Raw genomic sequence first — 24,016 nt, 5'->3', positions numbered from 1 at the left:
CACTTACTGTAACTGTGAAAAACTCTAAACAGCAAAAACAAGTATGTTTATAATTTTATGACAAATATGTTTTGTTATTAGAATAAAAACAAATAATTTGCTACTTCCTCAGAATCATAGAAATGCTGTAAATATAGCAAAATTGTTAGAATTGAAACTTAACCCTTACCAGACTGGCATAAACAAGAAAAACAAAAGACTCTGTAGTTTATTTCTTTTTCCAAAATCGAGCTATAAATCTGAAATTTATATGCCAATCATACAAGTTAAAATCATGAATATTAAATCTATCTAATTCATTTTTGAAAGAAATCAAATGTTAAATAACATGTATGAATACATTACATATGAGAATTCTACACCAATCAAAGATGCCCAGTCTTTTACATGAATATACATGAATGTAAGAAAAGCAGCAAGGGCTGGCTGGATGAAACAGTAGGTAACGTACTTGTCACACAAACCTTATGACGACTAAAATCCCTGGAGCACACATAAAGATGGAAAGAGAGAGAGAGAGAGAGAGAGAGAGAGAGAGAGAGAGAGAGAGAGAGAGAGAGCCAATGACTCCATAATTTTGTCCCTCGATCTCCATAAGTGCATTGTGAAGCACACGGGCAACTTGTCCTTTTCTCAAAAAATTGTAAAATTTTCAAACAAGATATTGATGAAAACTTTTTTCTTCTGTCTTAGGAATAAATTCTGGGACCTTTATATGTATGATAAGCACTCTACCAATAAACCACATTGTCTAGCTCTGAAAATCACTTTTTAATGCATATTTACTTGGGATCATACATAATTGAAATTAGAGTATTAAACTATGTCCATGTATTGTTTATTGAATTATTATCTCAGCTCTAAGAGGTTGTTGGTACTAATATGAGTGTCCTATTAAAGATGAGTAGCATGAATTTCAGATAAAATAAATGAACAAATCATCTACTGAAGCTTCTCTGGGGTTTTGAAATGAAATTACTGGATTTATATAGCAATAGGGTCCTTTCAGTGAGTGATTAACTCATTGGTTAATTTTAGATTTGTAAACGGGGTGATCTTGGCTCAAATTTTACCTCAATAAATTCCCATCTCAGTTAAAACATTCTATGTACTCTAAAATTTACATTTCCTATTTATCATATTATGATCATGCTGATTGTATTAAAGATGATATAAAGCTGTTGAGAAGATTAAAAAAATAATGACTTCATTCAAAGTAGTTCTTCATGTCTAATGAACAGTTGTTCACGTTTGTTATTCCATAGTTTCAAGGATTATCATCAGACAAATATGATGATAATAATGGTCAATTTCAGGAGGAAATTAATTGGAAACAGAGGTAAAAGAGAAGAAATCAAAGTGTCTCTTAGTCTCCAACTGCTCTGTCATGTAGAGTTTTGCCCTAATTGGGATGAAGCACGAACTTAAAACGTTCATCATATTAAATATCATATAAAAAATCTAGGTCCTATTAATATAGTCTGCTTGTAGTTAAAATGTATTGGTATAACTATCACTTAGTGGTGTGAACAATTGAATGTGATCCTCACAGTTTTTTTTTATGTTTTTTGTACAATGGTTAAGTGATAACTGATGGTTGAATTTTTATGCAATTAGGCTTTATTCCTCCTTTTCTTTCTTCGTACTGAATGCCTGAACTCGTCTTAGAACCCCACAAGTATAGAAGGCTGATAGTCATGATTAGTATGGAAATTGTTATCCAATGTCCCTGTTATGTGGCTTTTCTTGGGGAGATATGAACACACTGAGAGTTGCACCAAATAAAGCAGTGATAAAAGCATGGGAACAACTGTACCTAAATCTCACCTTGTGAATCGGTCGTTTTCCTGGTGTTACTCACAAATATGTGAGTGACTTTACAGGAGTGTTGGTGACATTTAGGGAGCTGAAGCATTAAAAGGTTTCAGCCAAGCTTGGGTAATAGCTCAACATACTGTATTAGTGAAGCTTCCTACACAAATTGCAGGCAGCTCCACTGAAGATTCTTTTCTCTGACCAACAATTGTTTACTGCCTATATAAAATGATAGAGGGACTCCCGAGTTTTGTAACTTTTTGCACTTCCTGAGTCCTCTGAGTTTCTTGAGCCTTAAAAATTTCATTTACTTCCTGTGAATCTCCCTCTCCTCTCCAAGAGGTAACAAAAGACCTATATATAATACACATGATACCACAAAGGAGAAAGTAACCTATATTTTAGAATATACTATTCAAAATTTTAAGGGGTTAAAAATCACACCTTTAATCTTAGAAGCTGGGGGGCAGATGCAGACATGTCTCTATGAGTTTGACACCAATCCTGTCTACATAGCAAGTTTCAGGCCAGGCAGTTCTTTGTAGTGAAACCCTGTCTCAAAAGCAAATCTCATTTCACCAACATCATTATAATATATAGAGAAAGGACTCTTGCAAAGCATTATATTTTCTATTGATATCCCTCCTGACATTGTGTACCAAAACATTGATATCCAGTGTCCTTCCTTAAATTCTAAACCAACATCAAGTTTAAGGTGAATACACACAAATTCTTCATTCCTTATTCAGTTCTTTCTGTCATTCCCTGATGTCTTAACTTATCAATTAAGCACACATATAATGGCCTTAATTTACTTTCCTAAATCAACTTAGCTCTCACTATCCCTTAATTGAACTCTGCAGGAAACTAGATTGCATGTAAGTAATTCTCTTTATAAGAAGGTGACAAATTTGAAAAGAAAAAAAACCTGTTACCTCCATACTTCTACATATATAGATACATAGTGCAAGAAGTCTGAGATCATGATTATTTCACTAAACTAATATTGGTTGAAATACAAACTCAGTCACTTCTAAGTTCAAGTGTGTCTTTCTATCAATTTTTATTAGTTTGTTGACAAGTCTGTATATGTTTTGATCATATTCACCCTTTCTCTCCTAACTATTCCCAGATGCATTGCCCCTTCTCTACCGGTCCAACTTTGTCTCTCTTTCTTTACCATCAAAAGATCAATTTGGGTGGACCAATGTTCTTGTTTGTGGCCTTCTACTGGAGCATGATTGAGTGACTTACTGAGGGCTATACTTTTAGAGAAAACTGACCTTTCCTCTTCTAGAAGCTAAGAATTGCCAATAGCTTTGCAGTTAAGGTGGAACTTCATGTCCCTGGTGGGGTTTGGTTTGGTTGAGGCTTGCACAGATCTTATGCATGCTGTCACAAGCTTGGAGTTCATATGTGCTGCTGCCTTTCTTTGTTCAAAGGACACTACTTCCTTGTTGTCATCCGCCACTTCTTGATCTTACACATTTCCTGACTGTTCTTCCAAAAATGACTCCTGAGGCTTTGGAGCAGGGGTCGAAGTATAATGTACTGCTTAGGGATGGATATCTCCAGTCTCTTGTTCTCTGCACCTTTGCAAGTTGTGGGTCTTTATATTAATCATCATCTATTGCAAACAGAAGTATCTCTAATGAGGAGTGAGTGATTTCTTAATCTATGGGTATAATGATAAGTCATTAACAACAGGTTTAATACTATGTTCATTTAGTAGAGTAATACTAGTAGGTTCTCTCTTCAAAAATATGACCTGTCTAATCATAGGTCCTTGTCCCAGTGCCACATATGTATTTTATCTTGTGAGCAAGCCTTAAATCTAATCAAAACGTGGTTGGCTACTCACTGTGCATTCATGTCAATATTGCACTAGCAGACATGCCTATGATTTTAACTCATTTTTTTACTTTAAACTCCATATTAAAGCATGCAAGCATAGCCTAGTGACTGGATTTAAATATTAATGTTCTTTGGTAGAAATGCACTAATGAAAATAAGAAACAGAAGGCTAAACACATCCATGCCAAGAGAACACTAAGTATGTATTAATGTGGCTCCAAAATCTCTCTCTGATGCCCTGATTTTTTCTTAGTTTTTTTTTCCCTACTTATTTTACAGGCTGACCACAGTCCCCTCCTCTGCCTCTCATCTTCATCTTCCCCTCTCCCCATCCATTTCTCCTCAGTTCAGAAAGGGGCAAGTCTCCCATGGGTGTCAACAAAGCATGTCACACCAATTTGAGTCAGGACCAAGCTTCTCCCCTTTATCAAGGTTGAGGAGGCAACCTAGCATCAGGAATAGGTTCCCAAAGGCCAGCTCAAGTGCCAGAGACAGGTCCTGATTCCATTGCTAGGAGGATCATGAACAGATCAAGCTACACAACTGCCACACACATGCAGAGGGCCTAAGTCGGTCCCATGCAGGCTCCCTAGCTATCGGTCCAGAGTCCATGAGTTCCCACGAGCTCAGGTCAGCTGTGTCTGTGGGTTCCTCTATCATGACTTTGACCCTACTGGCAATGCCCTGGTTTTCAATCCCTCATCACTAGTTCATGTTTAAAGTAAAAGCCATGGCAAACTAATTATAGCATACTCTTTATATAAATTTATTTTAGTGAGTCTGATCATAGTGCTAAAATAATACCAGAGAGAATATACATCATGCTATAAAGAAACTCTGGCTTCAAATAATGACTACTCATGTAACAGATATTTTGTCTTTGTCCAGTTCAATTCCTCATCCAACTAAAGTGATTCTTTTAACCATGAAGTCATCCACACAAACACCAAATACCACAGTCTTTCTTAAGCTCTTTTTTCAATTCAGTTCTATTTAGTATATGATACAGATTTTCATAGGATACATACAAGAACTGTATGTATCATCTTCATAATTATGGACGATATAAATGGTGTGATGTTCTTACAACATTGCCTGTAATTATATCCAATATTTGTTTCCAGTAAATATTTGCTTTCAAAGTTGTTGGAGAAAGTTGTCTGGATTCAAGATAGATGTTAAAATCTTGACCTGTAAGTATAAAACAAGCAGGAAAAAGGATTTTGAATAAAAGTAATGCCAACTACTGTTTTGATCATTAAAATTGGTATTTAAATCACAGCTAAAAATGACCAAGTCTATAAAGATAAAAATTTTAAAAGGAAAAGCAAATGACAAGATTTCAAATTAAGAGCTGTATTAATCAATATTGAAGTAGGTGTTTTATTTTGATTTTTAGCATATCTTTAAAACACATCTTTGATGTTTTCATTTATGTATACAATGTGTCTTCATCATATTCACCCTGTTCTACCCTTCAGACCCCACCACACCCCAAAAACACCCTCTCCTACCTTCATAATCTCTCCTTTTTTTTTTTCTTGTAATCTATTGAGTTGAGTTAGGGCTGTTCAGTGGAGTATTAATTGATCTTATAAACTTGATGTGATTCAGGTCTTGTGTAAGTAACCATAGCTGCTCTGAAACTCATGAGTACAATAACCATATAATGTCAAGAAGACAGCATTTCACAACACTCCTCCCTCCATCTTCCAGATCTTATATTCTTTCCACTTCCTTTTCCTTGATATTTTCTTAGCATTGGAGGATTGCTACATATGTTCCACTTAGGTCTGAGCACTCAGCAGCCTCTTAGTCTCAGGGCATACCTAGCTGTGAGTTTCTGCATTAAGTGCTGCCTACACAAGACAGAAACATCTCTGGTCAAAATAAACAGCATCACTAATATATGGGTAACAGTATATTTTCTAAACAGTAAATGTTTAATAACATGTATCTCTAGCAAAGCAATAATAGTAGGTTATTGCTTAGGGCATATGACTTCCTGAGTTTTGGCTTCTGTCTAGGGTTACAGGACAAGTCACACATTCTCTCCAGTGGAGTACTTTGCTAATCCAAGTCTGAAGTGATTGGTCACCCCCACTACCTGCATGCTGCTACTGTATCATTGTATACATCTTGTCTAGCAAGTCAAGTAAAGTATTTGAGTTTCATCACAGGACAATACCATTCATTACTTTTCTTTCCCAGTGAGGGAAATTTAGGAAAACCATTATACAGTGTTCAGTTTTAACATCAGTTCTACTTCACACCATGACATAGACTTGAGCCAACTTCCTTCTTCATCTCCAAGTACTAAGAAAAAAGGTCATGTTTTCAGTCAAGGAAACACACATTAAAATATGGACTAACATTTACAAATTATATCGCCTATTTATTTCAAGTGCCCTGATTATGCAACAGAATAACAAAGAAAACCACTGTGTTCTTCGTTGTTAAATTTGAAATTTTACTTCAGCATTAGAAAATTGAGATTTATAACTATATATATATTTTAAGTATATCTATACACTTTCAATAAAGTACACATTCAAGTCTTGAATGTTCTATTCACCCCCTACCTTCTGTTCTGTTTACTTTTCTTCTTCATGTCATGTTTTACCTTCATTTCAAACATTGTTGCATGAGTTAAAACTTTCTCAACCCCCTCCAAGCATGCTGCAGCCATCTTTATGATAGGCTTTCTTGATGCATGATTTTGACTTGGAGTTTTTACCAAGTCATTAAAGATGTAGTTATTGATATGGTAATTTCATTTATATCTCACTGTTACCATTAGTCTGGAAGCTATGGAGGTATTGATGAACCATAGGTGTTTTTATTTTCACTATGTCAGATCCATGGCAAGAGTGGCTGCTTTTATTAAATAACAAATTGAAGCAATTTACCTTAATATATGAACTCATTTTTATAGTACTCCAGGCTCTTGATTTCAATATGGTGTAAATTCCATGAAAGTTTCCAATTACATCGGAATAATGAGTCATTTATTAAAATAGATGTGGCCTCTTCTTATCTTTTTTTCAAACCTTAGGTTCTGTTATACAGTAATGTACTATTTAATGAAGATAATTCATTCTGAAATTTGTGTCATTAGTCTCTCTGCAAATACCTAAGAGCAAACTTGAGCCATCATGAAGGGTTAATATTCACCACTGTGTATGGCTTTAGTTCAGTATTGAGATAGGCAGGAGTTACTAGAAGTTGCTGTCTCCTTTATTTGCTATACCCTTTTATAGGAAACTATTTTCACAAGTAGGAATACATTCTAAAATAATGATAAAAGCATAGAAAATACCTAAATCAGAAGTATAGGTGTTATTACTCTCAATTGTCATGCAGTTGATATAGTTATATGCTATAGATTTGTAGTAGGCTTATCCACACCAGCTTGATCACAAACATTTAATGCATTGGACTACAGGGTAAAAATATGGCTCCAATTGAAATTTCTCAGTACCATCATAATTTTATAGGGCCAACACTGAGAATGATTATCTGTTGACAGCACAATTGTGATTGTGTGACTGTGCTCTTCACAGACCACCAACATTTTTTCCACTGTGTTAAGAACAATAAGATTGTTTTCCAGTCCTTTCCCAAAACTGTCTACATGAATGCTGTCTATCTGTGTCTGTGTTTCTTGTGTGATTTTCTGTTTTGAGGCAAGCTCTCCCTGTGTAGCTCAGACTGACATGGAACTCATTTTTTCCTGCTTTAACCTCCACACTTTTAGGATTATAGGTATGTATCACCACACATAACAAACCTAGCTACATCTTGGCTCTCAGACTACAGTAGGACTTTCTTGTCTATTACTCTTAGCACTTTGCTTTTATTGAATTCGATCTTTTCAGGGATGTCAGGCCTCTGGATCCTGTTTCAGAACCTCACAGAAAATCAGAATGTTTAGTTTCTCCTCTGCCCTCTTCACCAGGTGCTGCTGTTTCTTGGTCTTCCGACTTCCTTACCACCTCTTCCTTGACTCCACCATACTCTGTTTATTCCCTTCTATTCTTGATGTCTGTTACACTTTTATGCTGTTCCACACAATTTAACACTCACTTATTCAGTGTCATGTAGTGTTAGTGGATGTTTTACATGTTCTGTCCAGTGTTCCCCAACTGGAACAAGAGCATGTGGATTCAGGCATTATACGGCGACCTTTCTACATTGCTGCAAATGTCTGCACTACCCTTCATAGACCTGGACTTGTCTCCAAATAAGTTTATAAACTCTCCACCCCATCCTCCTTTGTGCCTGCCAGATATTTGTAGTAGTACATGGCCTTACTTTGAGTTTTCATAATTTTCTTTCTTTCCTTTCCTTTATATAAGAAGTTGGTGAAGTCACACATCCTGCCTTTCAGCCTTTCTTTACCCGTAGTACCCACCAGAGTATCTTGTGGAAGGTGGGACCTCGGGATTTATTTGTCAAGTGAAGAAGTCAGTGATTTGGGCTTATTTTTATTTATACAGACATCAGATCTCTCACTTTAACAGAAGAGTATGAAAATATGGATATGTCCAGATGAAAATTCTATCTGCTTAGGTTTTCAAAACATGTAAATATGTAATATATAACATTAAGTTTACAGGCTTGAACTTTGCAATCAAACATAGCTAAGCTGCAGGTCTGTGTGACCTTTAAGAAGTTACATCGGCTCCATTAGCTCAGCGATGTCACAAGGAGTGTGATGTGACCAGTGGCCTCACAATGCTATTGTCATAGTTAATATATATGATTCATATAAAACCATAGGCAAATTCATCGTCATAGAATGAGTTTTCAGAATATTTTGAATAATTTGTTATTTGTTTAAGAAGCTTAACAGGGAAAAGATCTCCATATATGGGGAAAATCATCCAAAAAAAGTAGATGATTATATATTTAAAATCTAAGATAGAGCATGAATGATGACAAATTGAATACCTTTCCGTGATGCATCTAAAAAAAAAATCTGACCCTCTTGAAATATGGTGTCAAGGATTAGCAAACATTCTCTGTGCCAGATAAAAGAATAAATCTTTCTGGTTCTCTGAGCCATGATTTCCATCCTACCTATCAGTTTTGTCATCATCACTTGAAAACAGTTACGGATAACACATAAACAAAGGAGCAGTTTTGTGTCTCAAAATCTATATTAAAACAGGCAGCGAGGCAAATATGGTAAGGCTTGTACTGCATGGATAAAAATCTTGATGTAAGTAGATAATTCCACTGACTATGGGCTATATTTTCACATGTCTGTGCTATATACAATGATGCCAAATCATTAGTGGGACAAGAGTGTTTACAAGGTAACATTTAAAACCTGTGTGTTGTAAGGTTGAAAGTGGCCCTATAATCAGTGGGTAAAAGCACTTTGATGTGAAAGTACTTTGGGTTAAATCCCTAGAATGCACCACAGAAGGAAAAGTCTGACACACACACACACACACACACACACACAACACAAAACACAAATTTTAACACAATGCACATTTTAACCTTTGTATCCATCCAATTACAGATTAATGTCTAACCTCAATTGCAAATCAACTGTTAATCAGGGATAAAGATTGCATTCTTCAGGAGCTGTGGTGTAACTTTTGGTCTTGGCATAGTTCTTTGCAGAGAACTTAAACTCCTCATGTGTTACCAAGATCTAGGGGCTCAGGAATCAACCTGGAAGCATTATCAAATAGGGTAAAAATAGTGGGCTTCTGATCCATACAGACTACCTCTGCTTGAAATGTCCATGTTGTTTTCTGTGTGTCCTAGATAAGATGAAGACAGATACAAATTTAGTGTAGGAGAATGAGGGGAAGCACTGGGGTAGAAACCAGGTCATTGAGCCCCATCATACATTTACAGGGTAGTTTCTTCCCACCAAGGAATTATATTGGGTTTTTGCTAAGATACAGGTACTCAGGTCTAAAGGATTTTGTTAAAATTCTTTTGCATAGTTCTGTACTATTTTACAGAATTCTAGGCTCAGTATATCTAAATTGTTAAAAATAATACTGAGGAGCTGGAAAGATGGCTCAGTGGTTAAGAGCACTCAGTGCTCTTGGAGAGGGCCTAGGTCTAATTCCAAGCATTCATGATGGCTCACAAACATATATAACTCCAGTCCCGGGAGATTGAATACACTGTTCGGGTCCCAGTGAGTACCATGCACACATGTGGTGTACAGATACACATGCAGTAAAACAGACACGGTAAAATATTCATATACATAAAAGAAAATAATTTTTAAAAATACCACTAAATTCTATTGAGGGGTAGAACATAAATTTTGAATGCATGTACATATTTATAAAAGTAAATGAATTAACCAATCTTTGTGCTACAAGCATGTCAATACGAGTATTTAAATAAATTATAAAATTAATACCTGAGTGCATGTATTGACATGTGGATTTTACATGCTCTTTTTGAGCCTTCTCAGATATTGTGATGGGGAAGGTTTCCTCCTGATGATAATATCTGACTTATTTTAATTCATGTGGGAAATTTGAAAGTTCTATTTCCTATCTTAAAAATCAATGACAACTTAATCAATGCTGCAGCAAACAAGCCCCAGTTCTTGTGTAGTAGAAAAGTAAACAAGTTGGAGAATTAAAACTGACAGATTCTGCATGTCAAGGACAGAAAGCATCCTTCCAGCTTAGCTCTCCTGTGCTTGCAGCCTGAAAGGTTCCATCTGCTTGGTTTTGTCCTCAGGGAGTTGAAGCACCTTGAAAGAGATAAGAAACTTTGGCAGGGCAGCAGTGTTTCATATCACTGGGTTTAAATAAAGTAAATAAGCTGGTGGCATATCCGAGATTGTCTCATCATTCCTTGTGTTCTCCATCACTGTCATTAGAACATTCTTTGCTAACAACAGCTCTGCAACTGAGGATGTCACCATTCTCTGGGTCCATAAGAAGATGGAGGCTGCCAAGAGGAAAAGCAGAAGTGTTTCTAAAATTATGTTAACCCAAGCCACCATGAATAACAAAGCATTCACAAGCATCCACGCTACATCTGGAAGCTCTGGTTCTCATGCAAATGCAGATATTCACAGTGGCTAAATTTTGCAAATTATGATGAAAGGGTGTAAAATCACATATAGGTTTGGGCATCCATAGTTCCTAAATGAGTAAGCTGAGGACATGGTGGGATCATCTAAGGGGATCTGCATCATCTTAAACAGTTAGATAGATAATCAATTCCAGTTATTTTTAAGCAGATGGAAGCAGCATGGTCATATCACACAACAACTCCTTTTTCTTCCCTAAGAAAGAGAATACTGAGCTATTAAGCTTGAGACTAATCCAGCAATCAGTGGACCAAGTTTAGCAGGAATATGAAAATCTAAAACTGAGTGGGAGAAGTTGGTGGTTAATACTGAATGCACACCTGCTATAGATCTACTCTAAATTTTAGATATTACCCTGAAGAGATATTAATGTGTGCTGGTGAAAAATAATTGTATAGAAAATTTTCTTCTTGGCTCTGTTTTTTTTCATAATAATACCAGATTAGCTAAATACTACTGCTGCTCTCCAAACTAAACTATAGCCCAGATGGCCTACTGTCTCTGTTTTGACTGCTTTCCTCTGAAGACATTCAGTGTCTGCCTCCATGCAGAATGGATCTCAAGTCCTCTACAAGATAGAACACAATGAAGCTGGTATCTGCATTACATTACTTTCTGTATTTTCATATGCACATTTTTTTATCTTAACCCTGTACAAAAAAAATGTGTCATGTTTAATTTTAATCCAGTGACACAATGAAGTTCATTTTAGATGGTGAGTCTGGCTCATCCATTTCTGTAAGCCATTGACTATGAAAATGTCTGTTGTTGAGGAGTAAAATTATTTCCATCATCAAGGACCTGTAACATCTGCCAAGTGAGTAGTTAACTCATATAACTCATGCATTGGGTTATTTCATGAGTTTGCTGGTAATTTTTCCCCAATTATGGTTTATAGATCAAAAAGTTGAAGCTCCCAGTGGCTGGCTCACTTATTATTTGCTTAAAGTGAAACTGTTAATAAATAGTAGAGAAAGGCCCCTGTTCAAGTCAACCACTGTGAAATCACATTTGTAGGTATTACAATTGTGCTATCTAAAACTTGAAAAAAAAAATTTCCTCTAGAGTGTTCCACCTATTGGTAATACATACTCTGAGAATAAGGTAAATGTCTTAAAACATTAAGAAAATCACTGTTTCATGTCATATGTATCACTTTAGTTTATAGAGGAAAACAACTAGTGGGATTCAAAAGAAAACTCACATACGGCATTTAAATATATATTTTTTGAAGAATATATTTAAAGGCTTTGATAAATTGGCTTAGATTTCAGTATTGAATTGATACACACTTACAGTTTGCAAGCTTGTGTTTGTTTGTTTGTCTTTTCAAGACAGAGTTTCTCAGTATAGTTTTGTTGCCTGCCCTGGATCTCGCTCTGTAGCCCAGGCTGGCCTCGAACTCACAGAGATCCGCCTGGCTCTGCCTCCTGAGTGCAGGGATTAAAGGTGTGTGCCACGACCACCCAGCCCAGTTTGCAAGTTTTACTAGTCAATGTCATGTAGCTAGCCTTACGTGGTTTTCTTAGATCCTCACATTGTCACACTTCTGAAGTGAGAGTATATCTAAGGAGATTATACACACACACACACACACACACACACACACACACACACACACACACACATTGCAATGGTTTTGCTAAGGATAGAATTAAAGGATAGCTGAGGCACTACAGGATAAACTAGAGATACATATTCAAGAGTTTATGGGAAGGAGACTTACCTTCCATCAGAAGGATGGCAATCATCATCATGAAGGACCCAGATTATTATTGTCACAGAGATCACAGTTTTTGACCAAAGCCCACTAGCTTCTTTCCTATAATAAGATTTTGTTTGTTACACAGTTGGAACACATTTGGACACTCTACATGATAGGCAGAATAATTTCACCCTTCTCACCAGTGTGCATATGCTGATCCCAGGAACCTATTAAACATATTGGGTTAAGAGGAAAAAGGTAACTAAGGTTGCAGATGAAACTGATATTTTAATCAGCTGGCCTAAAGACAGGGAGACTATCCAGATTACATGACTAAACCAGTGTAACGCTTCGAGTCCTTGGAATACTGGGAGATGTGTATAAGAAACTCAGGGGAATGGTAGCATGAGCGAACTTCCTGCCGGCTATAACAACAGAAGAGGAACCCTTGATGGAAGAATGTGGATGACTTTTAATGACTGGAGCTGGTAATGAGTTCTTCCAACGGCTGCCAGAAAGTAACCCACCACACTCCCTGCATCTTAGACATAGCCCTGTGACAGCCAACATTGCCTTTTCACTTGCAGAAAATAAAGATGTTTTAAGTTACCCTGGTGATTTGTTACAGCAGTGAGAAGAAACTCATACTCCATGCTAAAGTTGATCTTAGAGAACATTCCGACACTAGCCTCAAAATGAGCTCATGTGGGTCAGCTTGACAATGTGAAATGTTGGTTGGGGAAAAGAATCAAGGACAGGAGGGACATACGTTCTGAATGTTTAATAGATCAAGCCTCAAGTTAAATATCAAAAATCATCTAAAGAAGCAAGGAGAGGGGAAGAAGACTGCAGGTAAGAGGATAGCTATTTGTGAGGCTCTGTGTCATCCAAAACCTTTTTAGAGGAGTGAAAAGATTGATAGAGGCTTGCAATATAAAGCCTCATATAAATTTACTTAGACCCAGGGAAATTATTTCAGTTTTGGGGAGGAAATTGTCTAAGATTCAGCAACAAATACTAATAACCAAAGAAAATTATTGGCTCCTCTTGGCTCCACAGCAGCATTTGTGAATCTCTCCAGTGCTTCCTCTTGTGTGTTCTGTTCTGCACTGTGTAGCCTTGCCTGACTCTGGAGATGCTGGCCTAGGTAAAGGTGACATCTTGTGTTGCTTTGATGCATTACATTGCCAGTTCTCCTTGTACTTGTGTGCCTTCTGCTTTGTAAACGCCTTTGCTCTCAGATCCTTCATCAGACAGGGGCGAGGGAAAGACAGCACTAAATTCATTGCAACATAAAAGTACATGACCCACGCTATAAAAATCATCAGTCTATTTTCCAGGTTTTATACAAGTTATCTGATAGTGGCAAGTGAGTCATCTGCAGAATTTATCTGTTCTTGAGATGGGCTGTGAATCAGGGAGAGAAGAGTTTGATTTTATTTTTAATTTTATTTAACTATTTAAGAGTTTGATTTTTATAATTAGATTTAATAATTTTAAGGAGCTTTCTTTACAGGTGAAAATCCACAGATTGGGAAGGGCTGGGAATTAGCCTCTTCTCTAAAAGATGTTATTGAGAAATGCTATTGGTGTTGATGTGCTTGTGATTCCAAGTGAGTATATTTTTCTGTCTCATGTTGTAAATTCATTTTATGGTGAAGTTTGATCTTTGATGCAATAGTACTGAAGTTTGATGATTCATTTTGGTTAACTCAAACATATACCACACTGTGAGGAGGTGAGATATTATGCAAAGCCCTGACAAAGTACTCATGCAGTGAATAAAATCAATAACGAGTACATCAGAATTTACTTCTTATTCATGGATAAAAGAATGACATGAGAAATACTAGAGAGGAAAATTTCTTGCAGTAGCTCCTAAGGACTAATGTGATACAATCTAGAGTAATAGGGAACAGAGAAGAAACTATGATTGGAAAGGAAACAGAAAATGAAATGAAAGAAACAGCATGAACATGGCCACTGCAGATGAAGAGCAAGAGAAAAGCCCAAAGCATAAAGCTCAAAAGAAAAGAAAATCTACAATCCCCAATAGTAAAACGGGGAGACTGCTGGGAAGAAACCCTGGAGAATAAAGAAAAGGTAGCTTGATCAAAGATAAATAATAGAAAATCTTGAGTGAAGAGAGAAAAATGGCCTTCAAAGAAGAACACCATAGAAGCTAGAAGCCTAGGGAGAATGTGATTGCAGATCCCACCCACCTGCAGACTGGAAGGAATGTGAAGGACTCACAGGAAGAACACCATTCGATTGTATAATAAACTGTGGCATGGACTGACATAGCTCTTGCTTTAAGAATTTAGCTCCCCAAAGAAGTATAGCACCAAAAAGAAGTTCTGGACATCTTCCCCTTGTAGTCTGACCTTGGCATGTTTCTCATCTATTCATCCCATCTTCTCACTTGTAAAAAGAGGACAGTTTCACCTTCATCCTGGTTGTTTTGCAGGAGAAGTAGCATGAGGGGATATCTTTGTGCCTTCTTCAGAGAAAAAAGTTAGAAAATATCAGACATATTTTGGGAGAAGGAGCACTCGGCCTTCTTGTCTAAGAAAATCGATGGGAAGACGGATGCTTCTGCATTACATCCCCAGAGGAAGGGAAACACTTACCTTCCTTCCTTGGTTAAAAAGGGGGCAATCAAGAGTAGCATAACAAAGGAGTTTGGGGCAGGCCACATGACAAAGGTCTAAAAAAGCATACATCTTAATATGTCAATTCACACTTAGTTCTCTAACAGCTGTTGTGGGCAGACAGTTGTGGAGTTGCCTCCAACTCTACACTCATCAATCCAGGTACAGTTTACACTGGTGAAATTATGGTCTGTGGGCTGAAGGCTTAAAATCAAAGTCCTGGAGTCAAATCCAAGCTTTCAGAACACATCCCACAGCTCTAGGAGTGAGACAAAAGCCTCAAAAGACTTGCTTTTATTACTGTTTTAGCAAAATCCTTAGGTAAGTCTGCAGGCCTTGAAATATACGATCCTTTTAGCTAAAAGATATCATAGAAACCTCGTGTTTTCATGGGAATTGACATCTATGATTAATATACCAAATGTTTCCAGCTAATGGAAACTGCCTCATGCTCTTTAGAGATGTTCCAGGATCCTTTTCATTGGCTGGCATGTCATTTCTCTGATCACTATCAGGATGTTTATTCTGAAACTTTAACGGTGGCAAGCTGAGTTCTTAGGCTTTATGTACCATCAAGTATTTTAGGAATATGTTTTAACTGTAGTTTTTTTGTTTGTTTGTAGGAAGAGTTAGTGTGGAGTCCTTAGTGATACCTCCCTTAACTCTGTATTTAGCAGTCTATAATTTTGTATAACAACAGCTTAGTTTAAGTTCTTGAGTAATTTTCTTAGTCTATGCAATTACATATAATTATAGAAAAGAATCTATGTAAGGAGAATGCAGATATCTGTTTCTTGGGCATTGTTATTATTATACTTCCTAATGGAAATAACATCAAAACTTCAAGATACAAGGCAACCAACATAGATCCTCAGTTCACTGGCTAGACTGAGAAATGTATGGACTTAAGCCAATCATATTGACCTCCCCAAAAGGCAACTGATGAAGGACTGTTATAGAATCCATTGTATACTTCTTCGAGCAGGTACCTGCAAACAAAAGAAAAGAAAAGAAAAGAGAGATTGCTTCCTCAGATTCAGTTTTGTCATTGGTGCTAAGATAATTCAAATTAGGTGTTTCAAAGAAAGGGACTGAATATCCTCTATGCCTTAAAAGTCTTCTGTTCACCTAAGTGTCTTACCTACATGTCTCTAACAACTGCGGCATCTTTTCTGACCATACCATACGATTCAGACATGGTCATTTCTCTTTTCATCCCTTCCCTGTATTTGAAAATACTTCTCATGTAACATCTGCTACATTATCCCAGAATTATATCTTTAAACATTTGTTTAGATGGTTGTCTATATCAAGAAGAGAGTGCCCCCCTGCCCCGCCCTCAAACAGAGATACTACACTTTCATTATCTTTATATTCTCTACTTAACTTAGGACTTGGCCCATAATAGGAAATCAATATATATTCTGTTAGTAACTGAAGTTATGGTATGAAGTTGGGTAAGTTTTTCCTGTCTTTCAGGAGGTGCACTTTAGAAAGAAGTTAAAAGCAAGCATATGAATTACTATGTTGTAAGGTGGAGTAAGGTTAGAGTCATCAGAGATTTCATCTAATTAAGGGGATTTCAAAAGGCTTCACAGAAAAGATGGTGCTCGAGATAGGACTTAAGGAATTAATAGGTTTTCAACAAATGGAGTGTGTTTGGAGGAGAGTAGCTATTTCAGATAAATGAAACAGTGCGAACAAAGGTAGGAGCAAAATCTTAGAGAATATTGAGTGAACAAAGCGAAGGCCAAAGTGAATGGAGTTCATTGTAGGAATGGCAATTAGATTTTATCTCATACACCATCTGTGACAACTGGCAGAGGCTATGTGCACTGAAAATAATTCCTGGGCCTAGTTGAGTGCAGCAAGCAAGAATGTCATAACTAATTTTAAAACAGACAGCCATGGATGCAGGAGAACTTCATTTTTGATTTAGCACCTTCAAAGCCCATCATGTTTATATACACGTGAGAACATCCTCCCGGACCATTTCCTTTGTCACACCATTAGTGTAATCTATGTGCTGAACTCTCAATAAGATGCTGATTAATACAGAAAGTAGCCAAGAAAGGCTGAAATGGCACATGATACAGTTCTGAATTAGTTCCTTTCTGAATAAAAATTATATATATATAATAAAACTTTATTTAGAAACTTAGAATGAACAAGGAATTCAGTCATAAGATACTCAGATATTCTAGGAGGAGATAATAACCAGTTTGAGGGGGCGAGTGTGGTATCTAATATTCCATTCACTTCTTCCAGAATGCCACAGAAAATTATTGGTTTAAGGAAAAATCAGGTTTGCTGTTTCTACCTCCCTGGATTCCATTTGTAGATCTTCATTTTTAGGAGAGTCTCAAAAAGAGACATATTTGAGGAAACATTGTCTAAATAACATAAAAAAATCATCACAGTACCATGAAATATGCCCCCCAAATGTTGAGTTCAAACAATAAATTAGGACAAAAATTTATAACTATCTTAAAATTCACAATTATATGTAGCAAAACAATGAACATTGTCAGAGATACCTTTCCTCATAGGCATCTGTAGTGTCTTAGGAGGCTAGGAAGAAAATGGACGTGTTCAGTTTTTACAAAAAATGTTTGGTTCTGTCAGAGGGACTCCTCATAAATAAGAAATTCTGGTTTTAGGAGAATCTATGAGACTTGTAATTATTAAAGACATCATGTCACATATTTATCATATTGGTGACTTTCAAATCCAAGTAGTGTTAGTATCTGCTCGGAGCCTGTTTGAGCCCATTGTGTTCCAGCTGACTGAGAAACTACAGATTAGCATAGCCTACAGGTTAGCACCTGCCTCTGTGGGCTGGCTTCAGCAGTGTAAGGACACTTACATCATCCAAAAGCAAAATATATTCTAGAAAATTCTTTGGTATCCCTAAATCTTTGTAGTTTTGCTGTCAACGATACTCATACTAGACATTCATCTAGCATAAATGTAATGACGGGCAAAAGACAATATCCTGAATTTTTATCATAAAATGATCCAGCAAAAAGACTTAGAAAACCAAATCAATACAAAAAATGTCTGTAAATAACTCTTTGTTGAAGAAGAGTAAACGGTAACCATCTGGTGTATTCTTCGAAGCGGCTCTGATGGCAAGGACTGTCACAGAACATTTTTTCAGTGGATTCCATGAGAGCAGAAGCTAAACAAATCTCTTTTTGCTAAATAGAAAAGCCTTAAAGGAAGGTAAAGTATAATTAATTACACCTGAAATCTGCACAATGAACGGAAAGCACCACCCCATCGAAAACACAAGGGTTATTGCAGCCTCTTAACAGTAAGGCTGTCTACTGTACTAGGAAAAAAATCTTTAATTTTTACAGTTTATGACTATCTTAATTCCCCAAACAGGTACTCAAGTGACATTTATGGTAACTGAGGAAAATTTTCTCTCTCTTTAAGCACTGAAATTTGCATTTTCTAATGTCACATGCATGGTAAAACATTGTCATGGAGGGAATAAGTTATTCAAAAGTAGATTTAGGCTACAACAATATCAACACTTTCATTTCAAGCTCATTGATTTTTTTTTTTTTACCTTAATGAGTACTGGAATTAAAGTACAAAAAGCCCTATATTGGTTGAAAATCTTCTCACAACTCAATTTAATTTAATTTGAAAATAGCTGTTTTACTGTCTCTCAAACTAAATTTAAGAAATCAAACACAGCATTAACATGTTAATTAATAAGAGGTTCAGGGGGAAGGTAGGAAATGATTAGTTGCATTACGATTCCTTCAGATTTTCTCTAGGAAGCTCATTAAAGGGCTCTTCAGACATGCTTTTCTGAAAAGATGACAAACACATGGCGCATATTCTTCAGGTATCTTGAGATGCATGGAAGGCGCATGTCTGACTTCTCTCCACAGCATGGAGGCTGGCAGGTGTAATAAAAGAGCAACTCACCTCAGTGCTTTTAATAAGCAGAACATACCAAGACAGACAGACAGATAGATAAATGGATGGATGGATGATGCATATAGATATTAGTTAGAAAGAGTAGAGAACACATTTGATGTATTCATTATAATAAGAGTCAATATTGTTTCGGGTGTCCAAGAAAAAAAATTCCATGTTTTTATTTTGGTAAACTAAGGCAAGCCACCATGGTTTGAATGAGAAATGTCCCTGACATGTGCATATATTTGATCACCGTTTCCCCAGTTGGTTGTATTGTTTGGGAAGGTATGTAACTTTTAGGAGGTGGAGACTTGCTGGAGGAAACACATCACTAGGAGCAGGCCTTGAGGTTTTAGATGGCCCAGATTCCTGTTCTCTTTCTGTTCTTTGAGAGTGGATGAAAATGTGATCAGGCAGCCTCCTGCTCCTGCCACCATTCTTTCCCTGCATCTAGCCGTGCTCATGTTATCCCCTCTGGGACAGACTCTAGTTTTTTGGAACTAGATTAAATTAAGAGAAACCCTTTCTTCTCTAACTTGTATTTTTTCAAGTATTTTATCATTGCAACAGAAACAAGCTGTGGAATTTACTAAGCAAGCAATTTTTCCTATCTCTTCACCTCTAAAGTCATTTGTATTTAGTTTTGTTTTTCAAGGTTTCAGTTATCAACAGTCAGTTGTGGTCTGAAAATATAAATGGAACATCCTATAATTAAATCAATTGTACCTTTTAGTTTTACTATGATATATTATTATACTTATTCCATTTTGTTATGTATTGGTTGTTAATCCCTTAATGCACCCAAATTCATATGTTAAACTTTAGCATATACATATGAAAGAATGTTGGGTTTGGTACCATCTATGGGATTGTGAAAGTGTCTTAGTGTTGTTATTCATAAATGTGCAAGTATGACTTTATTAATTTACTACATCTAAACTATTCTAGTGATTAGAAAGAGTTGGCATAATTCCCAATGAAAGCAAAGTGCAAACTTACTTCAATGATTTCATTCAAGTGTTCATAAACATTAGGTCTTTCTCTTTGTCCAACTATGTTTCTCTTCATTCCTAAATACATGACTACCCCTTAAAATATTATTGAATACTTTGGAAACTTAACATACAATTTTAGAGAAAATATCATTAACTCTCAAGATCAAAAAATAAAAAGGAGGCCAACTATGTAAATGGTGCTCAACATATGAAGTCTATTTCCCTTCTAGAAGAAGAGTCAAACACTAGATGTCACGTTTGTTCCAGCCAATGAAAATAATTCAACAAATGGCATTTTCACTACTCTTTATCTAAAGGTTTGATCCTTGACCAACAGTTCTGGGATCACTGGACAGCTTTGTAACTTGCAGTCTCCAGACCTATTGAACCAGAAGCTCTAACTGTGGAGCCAGATCATGTCTGGTTTAGCAAGTCCCTCAGGTGAATGAGGTACAAGCCCAATTTGAGGAGGACTGAATTACAGAATTACCCATTTAATTAAGGTTGAGAAGTTGGCTGTGGAGACACTCAGTAGGTTAAAGTACTTGCCCTACAAACTTGATGGTCTTAATTTGGATCTCAAGAAACCACATAGACTGGTGAAAGTAGTATAAGCCTCTGTAATCCCAGTGTGCACTTATGGGAAGATAGGAGCCAGAGAAAGGGGATGCGCAGGACCTCCCAGTAAATCAAGGTGAGGATTGACACTTGAAAGTTGTTTTTGACCTAAACACATAGATACACAGACACAGACAGACAGACAGACAGACAGACAGACACACACACACACACACACACACACACACACACACACACGGGTGAATAGTTACTTATACATATGAAATGATTATATCTTTTCAATTATGTTTAGTTTTGAATTCCTATCACAGAACCAGGCATATAACACATATTCCATATGAAATAGTATATTTCTGTGGAAACTTTTCCTCAAACCATCTTCTGAAAGCTTTTATTGCAGCAATATTATTTAATGCATGATAAACAGAGCAATGTATTATGGGATATGTATGGATATATAGGGCTGAATGAACATGGACAGCAAGTATTATGTCAGCAAGAAGAGTTATTCTCAAGATATTCTTATAATTAACCCATTGTATGGCCAACAGGTATGATTTATTTAGTATATCTTAAGTTTATCCTAGAAATAGAAATCTTAAAATCTTCTCTAAATGATAATCTATGCATATATGTGTGTGCAAAGATGTGTATGCAAACATATGTGCTATATTCCTGTATAATGTTAAATTTCATTCCGTTTAATAAAAAATGCCTATTTATATAATTTTGTATTACTTGAAGGGTTTATATTTATTGTAGTAATTCATTATTTAAACTACAATCTTCAGTACTCTTTAAGTGGTCTAGGTGACTTAGAACTATTAAGTTTTAATGAGTCTTTGAGTTATTCTTTTAAAGGAATCAATAGTTGACATGTTTCTTGATCTTTCTTTTATTTTAAACATGTTTCAGAACCCCTTTCAGCTCAATAGTCTGTGCTGTCAATCAGAGAGACACATGCAGAGTCATGAGCCTGGCAGAGTGTGATGGAAAATATCATGTCTCACTATCACAGCTATCAACAGAATAAGCAACGCTACATGACTTTTCCTCGGCTCTTGAGACTCAAAAAAGAAGGGCATAGTAAGCAGATTGTCAACATCTATAGTGTGGTATTGTTTGTATTAAATTAACTAAAGTCCCTTAATTTTTGAACACTTCCATGGTGCTTGTTCTATGCTGTGTTCTTTCAAGAGTTTTATTGCAACTATAGTTTATCATCCACTTGGCTGGACTTAGAGTCACCCAAAAGGCAAACATTGTTTATCTATGAGGGCATTTTCAGAGGGGTTTAAGGGTAGGTTTTTAATGGAAGTCCAGACTACATAAAAAGTGAAAAGCCGAAAATACGATAATCCTGGAATTTTCCCACTCTGCTCCCTGAGTGTAGACTCAATGAAACCAACCACATCCCATTCCCACAGCCATGCCTTTCCCACCATGACAGATGTATATTACACAGAACTTAACAAAAAAATTAATAACACCTCCTTCCATCAATTTTTGTTTTATCAGGTTTCTGATCATTGGGACAAAAAAACTAATACATAAAGTTATCAGTTCAGTCTGCCTAAAATATGTTAACATTGACACTATTATTAATTCCCTTTTTATCTAAACAACAGTAAAGATACAGAGATGTTAAATTCCTCATCCAGATGCCACAGCTGTTAATGACCTGGAAGGAATTCAAAACAAAACTCCTACCTTCAGAATGTATGCATTTAGCCCAATCTCTGCTTCCCTACCCCATTTTAAACATAGAGCATTGGTTTAGGGGGCTGGAAAGATGGCTCAGATGTTAAGAGCACTAGCTGCTCTTCCAGAGGTCCTGAGTTCAATTCCCAGCAATCACATGGTGGCTCACAACCATCTGTAATGAGATCTGGTGCCCTCTTCTGGCCTGCAGTCATACATGCTGTATACATAATAAATAATAAATCTTTAAAAGAAAAAAAGCATTGGTTTAATAGTTTATCATTTTTTTGTATTTTAAGAAATGAATTGAAAATGCATTACAGGTGTGCATGAATAAAATGTTGGCATTTAAAAATATGCCAAAATTCTTGATAAATAAAGTAATTAAAATTCTGGAAAAAAAGGAAATCCTCATTGAAATTATAGCTATCTTCTCATAAACAAATATAATCATGTTAACAGGCAGGACATTAGTGCATACAAGTGAATGGTTTGATGTTCTATAATTAGAGAAGAATTCTAGCTGAGGGAGGGAAATTTTAAACTTGTATTAGTAGGAAACAACTAACTTAAAAAAAAGAGTTTCTTTTGTTCATATAATTCTTAATGGTGCTGAGAACGGAATCCAGGGCTTTACACACATTAGGGAAGCATTCTACCAGTGAGCCTGAAGGTTCCCTTTTGCATCTCATTTTATGAATAGTCTAAATATAATAAACTAAATTAGCTCACAAAATTCAAATTTTTTCTTTTTTGGTATGCTTCGGGAAAGCTTCAAAATCAGTTGGAAAAAATAGACTGCAGACATAAAACACAAAAAAAATACTCCTTTCTTACAGGTTTAATTTCTCATGTCTATGTGGATGAGGTTCCTGGAAATGGCTGGCTTTACCGTGGTTATCTGCTATCCATATTAGAAAGCCTTGTCCACCTACTAGGAGAGGTTCATCTATCTGTTCTCTCAAAGCCTAAACCCACTGAGAACTAAGTGAAGAATTGTGTCAGAGCATCATTGTATTAACCACTTTCCACATAACAACCTGAAACTGAGATCAGACCTCAAGCTTATGTAGCTTGGAAGGTGTTTATCAATTTCTCCAAGCTTTAAAATGAAATGTTTTCCCACAGGCTGTCAAGGGTTCCATTTTTAAGCAGCCCCAGAAGATAGGCTGTTCTTGAGTGTTTATCCAAACTGACAATTTTGGTGTAAAACTTTCACTTTCTGTGAATGATGGGACTGAGGACAAGTCTAAAAGCTGCTTTCACCACAAACTGTAATTGGCTAAAATGGAACAATTTCATGTTATCTTATTGAGAAGGAAATGTCAGAAATTAGGATCAAGAGGAAAAGGCAGGTGGACAGAAAGACCAATTTAAAAGTGTTGAGAACCATGCCTTATATGACTTATTAGACTTACTTGGCAACTGAGTGGAAGGCATCGGTGTTATTCTAGTGCATGGATGCAAATTAATCATCACTGATGAAGGAAATGCTTCTGATTCTAGAAAGTGAAGGACATTTCCAGATTTTAATGGGCTAGCATGATGGGCCATCATGATGGTACAGATGACTGATCTCTCCTTTTTCTCACTCATTCATTTATTTACTTTCCAAGGCACCACATGCTCCACACCTCACTTTCAGTTTCTTCCACCACTCCTGCACTTGTTATTTCTGATTTTGTCAACT

This window comes from Peromyscus maniculatus, chromosome 8 (genome assembly GCF_049852395.1).
Source record: "Peromyscus maniculatus bairdii isolate BWxNUB_F1_BW_parent chromosome 8, HU_Pman_BW_mat_3.1, whole genome shotgun sequence".
Classification (NCBI taxonomy): domain Eukaryota; kingdom Metazoa; phylum Chordata; class Mammalia; order Rodentia; family Cricetidae; genus Peromyscus; species Peromyscus maniculatus.
The sequence above is the reverse complement of the archived record's forward strand: the minus strand, read 5'-3'. Positions refer to the sequence as shown.